General features: G+C 35.7%; 1 long non-coding RNA gene across 5 annotated transcripts in view; it reads left to right on the top strand.

The window, feature by feature from the left end:
• Nucleotides 1-16,339, top strand: part of LOC147373935 (uncharacterized) — a 197,376-nt gene that overhangs the window by 160,296 nt on the left and 20,741 nt on the right. For 3 of the 5 annotated variants that reach the window (XR_015162244.1, XR_015162243.1, XR_015162247.1), the window contains one exon: nt 8,500-8,597. The exons of the other annotated variants lie outside the window; for them this stretch is intronic. This is a non-coding gene — a long non-coding RNA (uncharacterized LOC147373935). The remainder of the gene's footprint in view (nt 1-8,499; nt 8,598-16,339) is intronic. 5 annotated transcript variants of the gene reach the window in all.

The following is a 16,339-nucleotide window of genomic DNA, read 5'->3' as shown; positions in this document are numbered from 1 at the left end:
AGTATGTAAATTGGTTGTTTCAACTGACAATACAATTGAAAAATATACACACAAATACCCACATAATGGTAATATGCCTCATGCATAGTCATGCCTATGTATATTACTCAACATTCCAAAGTAACCTACGACACCTCTCATTGTCCAAACTTGAGACAGACTTCTCTAAGCCCTCTTTTCATCTAAGCCTTGCCCTAGAGCCTTATCTTTGGTCTGTCCAGTTCAGTTTTGCAGGAAGAATCTTTTACCCTTGAATACCCAATCACCCTCCATATCTGATCAAATTTCTTATTCCACACCATTGATCTCTGATCATCCTAGTTGGCCTCAGTAAGAATTTTGCTGGTTTAGCAATAATCTCCTTACCTTTTATGTCTCCTTGGTAATTTTCTATCTACTAACTTCATACTCTGCTCCTTGGCTAGAAATCCTCACTTTTCTTTGTTGTATTCAGTATTGAGCCCTATCACTTCCCATATTATCATGGTCTTGACATCTATCATAATAGTCCTGAGTAAAGTCTTATCACTTTGACAAGTGACAAAATTTTTTCTTCAACATTGTTCACATATGTCTACATGCTTCCCAGGGGCATGAGTGATAGAGAAACCACCTGCCAATGCGGGAGACAGAAGACACAAGCCATAAGACATAAGACCCGGGTTTGAAACCTGGGTCAGAAAGATCCCCTGGAGAAGGAAATGGCAACCCACTCTAGTATTCTTGCCTGGAAAATCCCATTTACAGAGAAACCTGGTGGGCTACAGACCATCAAGTTGCAAAGAGTCAGACACGACTGAAGCAACTTAGCACTTAAGTCTACTGCATTAATAAAATCATAATTTCAATTGATTGTCAATATTTACCATATAAGATATTAATCAGAAGTGTACTGTTCATTGAATAAACTTTAACTGAAATACAAAATCATTGTGTAAACTGAGGACATGATTATATATATTCCAACTTCATCAATTTGGGGTGATTTAGTCAAAAGCTTACAATCTTATCTAACAATACAGATAGGACTAGTTTATAATAATTTAATCAAGTGGTACAGAAATTCTATGTTGAATACATTGCTCTACTCATCATTTAATTTGGGCAGAAAGCATATAAAAAAATTCCTGGTAACATATAGTTGTTATAGTCTCTAATTAAAGAACAAATGTTTCTTAAAATAAGATCGCCTTGCATGTCTAAAATTTTAATTACTATTAGATTAATATTATTAAGTGATATGAGAGGTGTTGTAGGTTACTTTGTAATGTTGAGTAATAGACATATACATGACTATGCATGAGACATATTGCCATTATGTGGGTATTTGTGTGTATACTTTTCAATTCATTCATTTTAATAAAGTTTTTATTTCAGTTTTAAACTTACAAAAAAGTAGTAAAGATAGTACAGAGATTTTATATAGCCCACACTGTTACTCTTATTAACTCATTGCTATCATTAAGGTTTCACAATTCAGGAATCATGCATCAGTATATGTTATTATTAACTAAGGTCCATGTTTCATCCGGATTTTTTTTAATAAAATGTTTTGTTTTACCTAATGTTTTGTTATTTGGGTATGCTCAGTTGTGTCTGACTCTTTGTGACCCTTTGGACTGTAGCCCTCCAGGCTCCTCTGTCCCTGGGACTTTTTTACGCAAGAATAATGGAGTGAGTCACCATTTCCTCTTCTAGGGTGTCTTCCCCAACCAGGAATCAAACTTGTGTCTCTTGCGTCGCATGCATTGCTGGCAGATTCTCCAGGTGTCGCCAAGAGTAAAAAATCTACCTGCCAGTGAAGGAGACTGAGTTTGATCCCTGGGTCAGGAAGATCCCCTGGAGTGGGAAATTGTAGTCTTCCAGTATTCTTGTCTGGAAGATTCAATGGATGAGGAGCCTGAAGTGCTACAGTCCAAAGGGTGGCAAAGAGTCTGACACAACTGAGGACACATTCACTGCACACTAATGTTTTGTTACTGTTCAGTGTCCCTTTCAGGATAATGTATTACGTTAATTCATCATACTTCCTTAGTTTCTCTTGGGTAGAAGAGTCTCTCGGGCTTTCCTTGTTTCTGGTAACCTTGAGAGTCTAGTCAAGGCTATGGTTTTTCCAGTAGTCATGTATGGATGCAAGAGTTGGACTGTGAAGAAGGCTGAGTGCCGAAGAATTGATGCTTTTGAACTGTGGTGTTGGAGAAGACTCTTGAGAGTCCCTTGGACTGCAAGGAGATCCAACCAGTCCATTCTGAAGGAGATCAGCCCTGGGATTTCTTTGAAAGGAATGATGCCTAAGCTGAAACTCCAGTACTTTGCCCACCTCATGCGAAGAGTTGACCCATTGGAAAAGACCCTGATGCTGGGAGGGATTGGGGGCAGGAGGAAAAAGGGACGACAGAGGATGAGATGGTTGGATGACATCACTGACTCAATGGATTTGAGTTTGAGTGAACTCCAGGAGTTGGTGATGGACAGGGAGGCCTGGCGTGCTGTGATTCATGGGGTCGCAAAGAGTCAGACATGACTGAGTGACTGAACTGAACTGAACTGAGAGTTTTGAAGAATACTGATCGAGATTTTGTAGAATCTTCAGTTTATATTGGTCAGGTGTTTTCCTCACAATTAGACTAGTATTATAGGTTTTGAAGTGAAAGACAAAGTTAAAGTGACATTCTCATCACATCATATTAATTACCTGTTTTCTCTATGACATTGCTTTTGATGTTAATCTTCAATACTTGACTGAGGTAGTATTTGTCAGTTTTCTTTACTGTGAAGTTTTTCTTTTTTCTTCCAACCCTCTGCAAGGAAGCTGTTATACACAACCTACATTTAAGGGAGTGAAGAGTCATGCTTCACCTTCTTCATCTGTAGTATATATTATTATTATTTATAATTCATTTGTATAATGAATTTGGCCTATCTTCCTTCCTTTATTCATTTCTTCATCAGGCCGGACTCACAGTTATTTATTTTACACTTCAAGCTATAATTTAATATACTTTACTTATTTTTTTCCTCAAATTAGTTCAGTTTTAGCCATTGAAGGATGTTTCAGTTGGCTCCTTTGTCTCTAACATAACCATATTATCATGCTTTTTTAAAAAGTACTTTCTTACTTTTTGGTATTATTAGATACTCTAGCCTTAACCTGTGTACTTCCTACCCTGGTACTAGAATCAGTCATTTCTCCAAGGACCTCTGGTTCTGTTTGCTGGTTAATGGTATTAGAAATTTGGATTTGAGTGCTAAATGTGTTCCTTGTTACTGGAATGACTTTGCTTCTACCTGACACAGCAAGGAGATATGTGTGTGCATAATATCTTTAGTATATACACATTTGTGTACTTCTTTTTGTATTCCTCTGTATCTGTATCAAACTGAACATGAATTCTTACTGATGTCCAACTCCAATTAATTATCATATTAATGATTTCAGCCTCCTTCCTTTGTTTATTTGTGAAATCCCACTTGAATAATGAAAAATGTTATCCCACGTTCTGTTACCATTTTACTTAATTGTTCAGTTCTAGGACACATGTATGGCAATATCAGAATTGTTAACCCCTATGTCCATGGGAAACAACTATATCAAAGTTCAGTGCCTATAGACATAATGGTTTCTTTGACTTTAGTCTTACAGAACCTATTCATTTCCAAAGTTGGGTAATTCAGCAATTGTTTCCCCTTGTCTTCTTCAGTTGGATTGTTTCATATACTTGCAATTCTGTGCAATATTTTGCCACATTTGCATTCTATTCTGGAATTTAGAATCCTCTGTGGGTTTTTTTTTTTTAACTTTTTTTAAATGGCATATGTTAAGGTTGAATTTTTTGTAGTGTTATGTATCCACTATTGCAGCATCTTTCCAAATAGCTTTGTTTTTATGGTTGTTCAGTCACTAAGTCCTGTCTGACTCTTTGCAACCCCATGCACTGCAGCATGCCAGGCCTCCCTGGCCCTCACTATCTCCCAGAGTTTGCCCAAGTTCATGTCCATTGAACTTGAATGCTAGCCAATCGTCTCATCATCTGCCACCATCTTCTCCTTTGCCTTCAGTGTTTCTCAGCTTCAGGGTCTTTTCCAATGAGTTAGAATAGCTTTGCTGTCTTAAAAAATATGCTTGATCTATTCAACCTTTTCCCTTCTCTTGTACTGATGGTAAACACTAGACTATTTATTGTGTCTTTAGTTTTATCTTTTCAGAAAGTCATATTATGGAGAAGGCAATGGTACCCCACTCCAGTACTCTTGCCTGGAAAATCCCATGGATGGAGGAGCCTGGTAGGCTGCAGTCCATGGGGTCGCAAAGAGTTGGACACAACTGAGCAACTTCATTTTCATTTTTCACTTTTCATGCAATGGAGAAGGCAATGGCAACCCACTCCAGTGTTCTTGCCTAGAGAATCCCAGGGACGGGGGAGCCTGGTGGGCTGCTGTCTATGGGGTCACACAGAGTCGGACACGACTGAAGTGACTTAGCAATAGCAATATTATGGAGTATGTGGACTTTCATAATGGTTTCTTTCTTTCACAAAGAAATATTAATCTGAAATTCATCTATGTCTTTTATTCCTTCATAGCTTATTTCTTTTTAATTCTGAAAAAATTTCTATGATGTAGATGTATCACATTTGGTTTATATATTCACCTTTAAACAGGATCTTGTCAATTATGGATAAAGTTGTTATAAACACACATGGGCAGGTTTTATGTGGGTATACATTTTAAAATCAGTTGGGTAAATATCTAGGTTCAACTAAGTCTGTGTAATGAGTATATTTTAAAAATATGACCAAAAGGATTGGGGATGTTCTCATAAGATATATCAAGCAATATACTGTTAGGTCATAAAAAAGATATTTGTAGGGGAAAATAAAATAAGCTGAAATCATGGTTTCCATGTCATATAGAAATATTAGTAGAGAAAAATAAGTTGGTATCATTTTATGTTCATGGCATGTTGCCCAAACTTCAAAATATCATTGCATTTTTCATTTTCTATAGAAAAAATTAAATCCACAATGCTTTTTAGAGAATACAATAAATACTAAATCTTTGGTTAGAATAAAAGGATATTGTTTAGAATAAAGGCAGAAATGAAGTGGTTTTTGAATGAAATTAGTGAATTTAAGATATAATGCTCAAGCAAAATATTAATAATGCTTAAGACAATATGCAATTCAATATGGAAAGCTTGATGTAGAGGTCAGTATTTTTTTTCAGAGTGTATCTAATTAAATATTCTACTCTGTATTAAAATCTTAATTTTTATTTATATGGGTAATAATAAGCATTATTTTCAGATAAGACTTCAATTATGGAAAAAATGAAGTGAAAAATTACATTTAAAGAACTTCAAATGATTACCATGATCAAATTGTTGGTTGAACTATATAAAGTGAGTTTTCTTGAAAATGCAATGCATTCTAGGTCCTGGTAACTCATCATGGGCATATTATATTGAGTTTTATTGATCTGGTCATTAATTTTTATAATTTATCTAGAGAAAATATATTTAATAGTATATCAATGAGAGGACATATGTGGAAAAAGATTTGATATGACAGCATTTTTAGCTAACTTAATCATACAACTCTTGAAAATGTCTTCAGATTTAAAGATAAGAAATTTATAAAATACAGCTTGCTAAAGTGCAAATTACCAAAGCAAAATTAAAATGAGGATACATTCTATAGTTTTTGAAATTGTGAATTGCAGTGGTGCACATAAGTGAATTTTCAGATAAATATCATTTTTCCTTCATATTCAAACAAATTGAAGGCATTTTAATGTTGCAATTGAAATACAAAGTGAATTATTCATCTCCATGTCCCCTTCATCATAGCTTATATAACATTTTCTTGATGATTTTGTTCTTCTATTATGAGCATTGATAGCTCAGTAGGTAAAGAATCCACCTGCAACGTGGGAGACGCCGGTTTGATTCCTGGGTCCGGAAGATCCCCTGGAGAAGGGATAGGCTACCCACTCCAGTGTTCTCTGGTTTCCCTTGTGGCTCAGCTGGTAAAGAATCCGCCTGCAATGTGGGAGACCTGTGTTCCATCCCTGGGTTGGGAAGATCCCCTGGAGAAGGGAAAGGTTGCTGCTGCTGCTGCTAAGTCGCTTCAGTCGTGTCCGACTCTGTGCGACCCCGTAGACAGCAGTCCACTAGGCTCCCCTGTCCCTGGGATTCTCCAGGCAAGAACACTGGAGTGGGCTGCCATTTCCTTCTCCAAAGCATGAAAGTAAAAAGTGAAAGTGAAGTCGCTCAGTTATGTCCGACTCTTAGCGACCCCACAGACTGCAGCCTATCAGGCTCCTCCGTCCATAGGATTTTCCAGGCAAGAGTACTGGAGTGGGTTGCCATTGCCTTCTCCAAGGGAAAGGTTACCCACTCCTATATTCTGGCCTGGAGAAGTCCATGGACTATATAGTCCAGGGAGTCTCAAAGATTCAGACACGACTGAGTGACTTTCACTATGAGCATTACTCAGTAAGTCTGAAAAACTAGGATGCCCATGGTGATCTCTTGGAATTTGCAACCATAGGCTCTACCTTTATGATCTCTATATGTCTATCATTTTATTTTTCACATTCTTTCTCTTCTGTTATACATTGCTGGTTTCAGAATTTTGACTTCTTAAGATCTGCTGCTCTACTTTACATGTAATTGTTAAGTGATTGTGCTTCAGCTTTCACATATCAGTTTGGAAGCTATGTTCTAGGTATTTAATCTGAAAAAAGCATAAATCTGAAAGAGTAAATAAGGCATTGCAGGTACCTGTTATAAGACTCATAAATGATATCTTACAAATACATTTTCAATATTTCAGTGATAAATGTTGGTAGCAGTTTTAATCTGTATATCAACTGTTAGTAAATCAGAAGCCTTCTGTTTATTTCCTTTTTTCTTTTTTAAGAAAATGCATACTTCCAAATATCTTGGAAGATTAATAGTTTTATAGGAACTTTTGCAACTTGTGCAGTATTTCCCTGACTTCACTTTTGGGAAAAAAATCATTTGGAAGTTTATCACTCATTTATTATTCTGCTAGTATTTAATGCTGACCAATTCTTGAACTCTGGGTTACTATGGCTAGAGCAGCTAGATCGTGTATTAAAAGTTATTTTTTATGACATTTATGCTATCTAAATGGTGCCATTGATTAAACCAGATCATTTATTAAATTATATATCAGGTCTCACATAACTAGGATTAAAAAGCTGCACTTGATTTCTGAGTTTAGATTGCCACTAACAGATTATTCTCCCTTAAAGATAGCTGATATTTGCAGAAGAAAGTCTTGCTCTCAAATATATATGTTACAATAATTTATAAATAAAATCTAAAAGATGAAAGCCAAACATATGTCATCAGCTATTTATCATCTAAGTGAGGTGCCTGGCAAGATTCAATTTAAGTATCGTCTTCTCTATTTCCCCATTTATTGAAAGGGCCCTTTACCTATAGTCCCAGAGTTCCTTCTTTTAGCTTTTTCCTACACCATGTTTTAATTGTCTTGTTTACACTTTACTATATTTTACTTTTATTAACCTGTCTTCACCTTACTATCTTTTAAGATTCCTGCAAGCAGAATCTCACCTTTGCATTTCCAGCAATTGGTCTAATATCTATCTTACAGTTAGCCCTCATAGTTAATAGTTTTTATATTAACTGAACCTAAGATTATCAGATTTATTTATTACTTTGGAAAGATTTGTTCTTGTCTCTCAATAAACTCCTATTAGAGAAAGATGAAAAATACACATACAGAAAATATACAAGAAATATACTATATAGAGAGATAAATATTTAATAGATAACAAATAGTTAATGTAAATAATAGGTATCCATGTATAACTCATAAATATAATATTCATTTATTTGATTTCCCTATGTCCCATCAAAAATTGAGGTAGAACACAGAATGAGGTAGAGCACAACCAAGAGCTCATATTATTGCTGTAATCAATGACAATCTAACATTCCAATAAATGTATCTCATTTTTGCAAAATTAGTGTGAAGTCAATGTTATTTTAATTATAGAAGTTATGACATATAAAGGCAATGCATTTTTAGAGGAATTAACATAGAATTAAATTCTGCTGAATTGGTTTTCGAAATATACAATGTTTTAGCCTTGTATACTTTGGAATATACAAGGCTAAAACAAAATAACATATAATAAACTTTGCATTTCAGAAATTCTACTTTTTCTTATGTAGTAAAATATCTTTAAAGTCATTTTGGACACAACATCTGTGGTCACATGGTTGTGAGCAATGAATAGTAGATTGACCCTTTATCCCTGGCAGTGAAAATAATTTGATGGATTGTGCTGAATGAAGCATTTCATGTATAAACATAAATATTTGTTTTATTATATATAATATTTTATAAAATTTATATATATATATTTTAAGAATTTATAAAAATATATTTTCATATCTTTTGTCATTTTAGTTGACACAATATTTTCTTTGTTGTTGTTCAGTCTTTCAGTCATGTCTGACTCTGCGGCTCCATGAATTGCAGCATGCCAGACTTCCCTGTCCTTTACCATCTCCTGGAGTTTGCTCAGACTCATGTCCAGTGAGTTGATGATGTGATCCAACCATCTTATCCTCTTCTTACCAGCTTAAATATTATAGGCCTTAACATTTGCTATAAATATATATTGGCGGGCTTTATTTTTTAATTTAATATGCTCTTTTCTTCATGTTTATGAGTAATTTATTAGTATTTTCTATCAGACTTTGTGGAATTTTAACTCAACAATAATTTTGTTGCATTAATATTTTGTCAATCACCTGAAATAACTCGGTCTTAGATTAGATACTGGTGCATTCATTATTTTAACTATTGCAACATTAATATATTTTTGTCTTTAGTTAGAACTTAAAAAAAAGAAATGCCTAAAAAGTTGTATATGTAAGGACCTTGATAATCTGTGAAAAGTAATGTTGGCAAGTATAATAGCCACTCTTTTTAATATGTGCCTAGCCCATGATGGAGCTAGGGGGAGCCTGGTAGGCTGCAGTCCATGGGGTCATGAAGAGTCAGTCACGACTGAGCGACTGAGCGACTTCACTTTTCACTTTCATGCATTGGGGGAGGAAATGGCAAGCCACTCCAGTGTTCTTGCCTGGAGAATCCCAGGGACAGGGGAGCCTGGTGGGCTGCCGTCTATGGGGTCGCACAGAGTCGGACACAACTGCCACAACTTAGCAGCAGCAGCAGCAGCAGTCCATGATGACCCCCTTCTTCTCTCAAAATGTTACCACCTCCTACCACTTCCTGCACTGTTGGTCCTTGTCAGTCAGGTTTGTATCACATGCTCCTGTGTATCGATAAAGACTGGACTAGGCTCTTTTTCTGAACTTAACTTATATAGCTAGTTTGGCTATATACTGACTGTCTTTCAAGTGCATTGGCAAATAAAAAGGATGGAGCAGGGGTGCCAAGAGAAGCTGGGGAATGGCGAGAAGAAAAAGGAGAAAAATAGAAATACCCATAACTTGGTTCTTGATAATTTGGTTTCATGTTCCTGTTTCTCTCAGGACATATAGGCCTAGGTACTTTGAATAATTTCTTATTGTCTAACTGAAAAAATCCTACTTACTCAATGATTCTTACAGGAAAAGGCTTTGACAAAGACATTAAGTATGACCAGGATCCTGTCCTCCCAAACAAACCAATATTCTGTATATTTTCATATGTTGCTTTGTGCTTTACTCTGAGAATTTTTTGTATTCTTTTCTCTGAAGTTTGTTGTAAATTCTGTGTGTGGGTTTCCATTTTAAGCTAGCATTTTGGAAGATGATAAAATAATTTAAAGTCAGAATATAAGAAAATAAAATAGAGATAGATATATTCTAGAGACAGGTGGGCAATTCTTTGGGTCAGAAATCATATCAGTTTGAAAAGACTGGTAATATTCTTCCTGTGTGAAAATATAACCACTAGCCTTAAAAATAGACAGTTCAACTAATGGGTGGATGCAGAAAAGGCCGATTCACAAATTTTATTATATCAAATTATATATAATATTATTATATATTATAATAAATGTTCAGTAAATGTTAGCTAAATGAATTGTTAAGTGCATGAATTCAAGTAATTGAATCTAGTAAAGAGAGAGAAATTAGTTTGATTCTTAATTATAGAAAATGTATGGTATTGCATAACTTTTCAGACAAGAAACTCCATTTATTAAGTTGCTTTAACTATCTAGTATATTTGCTTCAACTATATTTCCTTTAGGTTCAATTACTTCTTATGTATCTGTAATACTTTAATATATGTATTTTATTTTATCAATTTCATTGAGAACAAGCAATAATTTACTTTCCTATTTATCTTCACTATGTCACTAATTTTGCTAACTTTTGAACATTATAATATAATTATATAACTGATTATTTTATATATTTATTAATGTTATAATTTATAACTTTATTCTTAACACTGCTGCTGCTACTAAGTCGCTTCAGTCATGTCCGACTCTGTGCGACCCCATAGATGGCAGCCCACCAGGCTCCCCCATCCCTGGGATTCTCCAGGCAAGAAGACTGGAATGGGTTGCCATTTCCTTCTCCAATGTATGAAAGTGAAAAGTAAAAGAGAAGTTGCTCAGACATGTCTGACTCTTAGCGACCCCATGGACTGCAGCCTACCAGACTCCTCTGTCCATGGGATTTTCCAGGCAAGAATACTGGAGTGGGATGCCATTGCCTTTTCCATTCTTAACACTACTAAATGATTAACTCTGCTGACACAGAAACTTTAGAATATGATGAAGAAGTCTAATGCAGTGATTGTACTTCCCAAATTTGTATTCACCATGTATTTAGAGGCTTCAATTTTATCTTAAACCATGTGTTAAAGGAATCCTGATTAGATATGTGTTGGTTTTCTTACTGTTTATAAAAGCTAATCATATGCAGTAAGAGCATCTTTCTTTCACTAGGCTTCGTTATGAAAAAAAAAAAAAAAAGAAAAAGGATCTTGATAATTTTGTGAGAATGTCACATAAGTTAGCTATTCAGAGGTTCAAACTTTAAATATCAAATCAATAGCCATTACTCATATTGTAGAAGAATGTCAGCTTTATAATTGTGATCATTTCTTAAATGAAGGTTTTCTGGATATCCTTATAGGGAGATCTTTAAAACAAAGATTTTAACAAATAATCTTCTAAATTATTCAATTCTGATCTATACAAAGGTTCAGGAAAACTCCAAAACCAATGGGACTGATTTAGATTTTATTGTGATTATCGAATTAGCAGCTTTTACTTCAAGTGTTAGCCATGAAACTGAGACAAGCCTCTCTTTTCACAAAATCAGGGAAACATAGAACACATTTTTCAAAGAATTTCCATGTGTTTAGACCTATCAATTGATTTAGGATGGAGTGTGCTATCCACACATCCCTTCTTAGAGAGTCAAAATATGGAGTAAAAAGTCTACTAGTAGGGAATACATGAACACCATACCTTAAAGGAGTGTTATGTTAAAGAACATTCATATAGAACAAGATCACTGGCCACTGGGTAATTATGAGGCATCATATTTAAAACAAAACTCAGAGTTTAGGGCAAGTTGCCTCAGAAGTCTATAAAATATTTAGTGTGCATTGTATGGATTTAGGGAAAAGTTGCTTTGCATTGTGCAGTCGGTCAGTTGTGCCAACACTTTGCAACCCCATGGACTATAGCATGCTAGGCTTTGCTGTCCTTCAACATCTCCCCGAGTTTGCTCAAATTTCATGTCCATTGAGTCAATGATGCCATCCAGTCATCTCATCCTCTGTCATCCACTTCTCCTCCTGCCTTCAATATTTCCCAGGATGAGGATCTTCACATCAGTCTTCACATCAGCCAAAGTACTGGAGCTTCAGCTTCAGCATCAGTCCTTCCAATGAATATTCAGGGCTGATTTCTTTTAGGATTGACTGGTTTGAAAGGGCAGAGTTCAGCTCAGTCACTCAGTCGTGTCTGACTCTTTGCAACCCCATGAATCGCAGCACGCCATGCCTCCCTGTCCATCACCAACTCCTGGAGTTCACTCAAACTCATGTCTGTTGAGTAGGTGATGCCATCCAGCCATCTCATCCTCTGTTGTCCCCTTCTCTTCCTGCCCCCAATCCCTCCCAGCATCAGGGTCTTTTCCAATGAGTCAACTCTTTGTATGAGGTGGCCAAAGTATTGGAGTTTCAGCTTTAGCATCAGTCCTTCCAGTGAACACGCAGGACTGATCTCCTTTAGGATGGACTGGTTGGATCTCCTTGCAGTCCAAGGGACTCTCAAGAGTCTTTCCAACTCCACAGTTCAAAAGCATCATTCTTCGGCGCTCAGCTTTCTTCACAGTCCAACTCTCACATCCATACATGACCACTGGAAAAACCATAGCATTGACTAGATGGACCTTTGTTGGCAAAGTAATATCTCTGCTTTTTAATATGCTATCTAGATTGGTCATGGAGAAGGCAATGTCACCCCACTCCAGTATTCTTTCCTGGAAAATCCCATGGACAGAGGAGCCTGGAAGGCTGCAGTCCATGGGGTTGCTGAGGGTCCGACATGACTGAGCAACTTCACTTTTCACTTTCATGCATTGGAGAAGGAAATGGCAACCCACTCCAGTGTTCTTGCCTGGAGAATCCCAGGGATGGGGGAGCCTGGTGGGCTGCCATCTATGGCGTCACTCAGAGTCGAACACGACTGAAGCGACTTAGCAGCAGCAGCAAGTTGGTCATAACTTTCCTTCCAAGGAGTAAGCATCTTTTAATTTCATGGCTTTTAAAAAAAAATTTCATGGCAGAGTTAACTCAGTGTAATTTTGCAGTAATAAAGCACTTTTGACACTTTCATTCACTTATTTATGAATTTACTGTTCAAGCATTTATAGTCTGTGTTATGTAAATGAGCTTTAAGCAGTTTATAAGCACCTGCATATGTAGCCCCTTCCTATTTCCTTTGAGTCTCTATTAGAAATGTCTAATGTAAAAAAAAAAAAAAAAAAATTGGAGAAAGAAATGACAACCCACTCAGTATTCTTGCCTGGGAAAGCCCATGTGCAGAGGAGGCTGGTGGGCTACAGTCCATGGGGTCGCAGAGTCGGACAGGACTTAGGGATTAAAAGAAAGCAATGTAAGCAAAAATAGTGAATGCTGTAGACCTTGCTTTGACTAATGAAATTTGTATATTTTGTTTTAAATTTTAAACTCTTTAATGTTTCTCTTAAAAAAAATACCCAGATTAAAAGAAAACACTTAACTATTAGTAAAATCATAATGGTTAAAAATGATTTAAAATTTCTTTTAAAGACAAAAATGTAATCAGATCAGATCAGATCAGTCGCTCAGTCGTGTCCGAGTCTTTGTGACCCCATGAATCGAAGCACGCCAGGCCTCCCTGTCCATCACCAACTCCCGGAGTTCACTGAGACTCACGTCCATCGAGTCAGTGATGCCATCCAGCCATCTCATCCTCTGTCGTCCCCTTCTCCTCCTGCCCCCAATCCCTCCCAGCATCAGGGTCTTTTCCAATGAGTCAACTCTTTGTATGAGGTGGCCAAAGTACTGGAGTTTCAGCTTTAGCATCATTCCTTCCAAAGAAATCCCAGGGCTGATCTCCTTCAGAATGGACTGGTTGGATCTCCTTGCAGTCCAAGGGACTCTCAAGAGTCTTCTCCAACACCACAGTTCAAAAGCATCAATTCTTCAGGGCTCAGCCTTCTTCACAGTCCAACTCTCACATCCATACATGACCACTGGAAAAACCATAGCCTTGACTAGACGAACCTTTGTTGGCAAAGTAATGTCTCTGCTTTTGAATATACTATCTAGGTTGGTCATAACTTTCCTTCGAAGGAGTAAGCGTCTTTTAATTTCATGGCTGCAGTCACCATCTGTAGTGATTTTGGAGCCCAGAAAAATAAAGTCTGACACTGTTTCCACTGTTTCCCATCTATTTCCCATGAAGTGGTGGGACCAGATGCCATGTCTTCGTTTTCTGAATGTTGAGCTTTAAGCCAACTTTTTCACCCTAAAAAATGCTACAGCTACACTTGCAAACTTTAGTTTGGATAAATAGTTTAAACATTAAAATGTAACCATATAGATGAACTGATACTATAAAAAAAAGAGTAAGATTTGCTATTTTTACTACTTTTGCATTTTAAAATTTCTACTTTTGAAGGTTTTTATACTCGTAATTTCTTGGATATGTAGGCTTTGGTGATCATAAATCAAGTGAAAATAATTAGATGAAGATAAAACATAAAAGTGCTTTTTAAAGTAATTATTGACCTTTATTTGTAATTGACCAAAATAAGGTGTTTAAAAATATTGGTGATGGATTTTTTTCCTATACCATATACATTTTATGACCACTCTCATATCCAAAGTGAAAAACAATATAGACTCCTTAATATAAAATTTAAAAAAAATAACAAATAAGTTTAGACACTGTTTTTACTTATGAAAAATCCACAATTGGAATGGTATGAAATCAGGCTTTAGGTATGAGTATAGTGGTATGGGTTATTAAAGTAATTCATAAACATAATAATGTTAACTTTTTAAAGATCGAGATGATGCAGTGAAAATAGTTGAGAATTTTTGATTGACCAAATATATATTCTAGTTGTGTATATATATATATATATATATATATATATATATTAATTTCAAGAGGGAATTTTTAAATCATATTACAATCAGGGTCTTAGAATATGTCAAATATCATAGATAAATGTAGAATATAAACTTCAGTTTGCAATAATCGACATTAAGAGGCTTATCTTAAGATGTGAGCTAGAGTGCCCTTGACATTTCATCAAGTGTATCACCAAATAAGGCAGAGATTATTCACAATTGTTTAAAAAAGTTTCTGGAAGAATAAAATTCAAAATAGAGTATTGTGTACAGTTGGAAAGTCAAAAGCACTTTCAAACTTAGCATCAAGGTTAATTTTACAATCAAAGGTTAGGGTTAGAAGGGAAAAATTTTTTAAATATTGAATAAAATACTTTCCTTTATTGTAACTTGAACAAATAATATAAAATAAAATAATTTTAGTCAGTTTTAAGAATATTTGTATAATTTAATTATGCATTAAAATCTGTACTGATCCATAATGATATGGTTTAGCTTCTATGTATATTTCAATTAATATGCATAGTGAATTCTGCATAACTTCTTTTTGCAGGATTCAACTAAAGGGCATTAATGACAGTTAGCCTTATACTATGTAGGACAAGTAATTTATTTAAATTCAAGCATCTGGGAAGGGTGGAGAGGGACGTCTCTGCTCCTATTGATTATACCTCAAACCAGGCTCTGTGTCCCTGAGAGTTCAGGGTGAGGCTTTCTTAGTGACCCACTTCTGCTTCAACTTTAAACAAATATTTCCACATGTCTTTGTCATAACCTGTGAGGGAACATGTTTCATTTTCCTCTTCAGCAGTGGGAGGCTTCTAATGGTCTGGGAGCAGGACATTTTCTTACCCCTTCTCTCAGAATAGACGGCTTTTTCACTTTTTTTTTAAATTTTTTTTTTTTTTCCTTCAAAGAGCCAGAATGGATCTTCTCTTTTTGCTGGAGAAACTGGGTTTCTAGTGGTTTCATCCAGAGGCTTAAAGCTTTTTGTATAGGGTGCTTTTTCATGTTTATAACCACTTCCTTCTTCCAGGTCTGAACTGTGTCTAAAGTTAACTTTTTTCTTTCTCTCTGAAAAACTCAAAAAGGAGATGCCTAGAGAAATTCCTTCAAGAGGGGACAAACTCCTCCCAGAACTTCTATACTTTCATTTAGCCATTCATTGAGATTTTTAGATGAACTCTTCCCACCTGCTTTTACAGCAGCTATCTGTTACAGGTAAATCAGTGATCATGTCTTGCCTTTCTTGAGAGGAACTGTCTTTCCTTATTTGAATTTCAGTTTAGTTGCCTAGCCTGAGACTTTAACTGTGATAAGTTCAAGAAAAGTTGTGATTTTCTTGATTACTCTTCTTGTTATTAGGTAGAGGTGACACTGAATCTTGCTTTTATATCCTAAATGAAAGATAGAAATCCATCAATTAATTATTAACCAAAAATATAGGAAGACCCAATTCTATGTACTCTGCCACTAATAGTGGAATTCTGTTATTGATGGCCTTCCATGCAAGAAAGGCAACAGAGTGAAGGGTTTGCCCTAGAGACTGGACCCATAAATTCCTCATGTTCCATTTCATGATTTTTTTTTTTACTTTCATCAAATTACTTATGCTTCTCTTCTGAATTTTATCATTTATAAATAGAATGATAATATAGTTCTTAGGGTTAAAT

The sequence above is a fragment of the Bos grunniens genome, chromosome 4 (assembly GCF_055505025.1).
Source record: "Bos grunniens cultivar Pamir isolate PY7600 chromosome 4, Bosgru_T2T1.0, whole genome shotgun sequence".
In the NCBI taxonomy this organism is placed as follows: Eukaryota; Metazoa; Chordata; class Mammalia; order Artiodactyla; family Bovidae; genus Bos; species Bos grunniens.
This window is presented reverse-complemented; position numbering and strand designations above follow the sequence as displayed.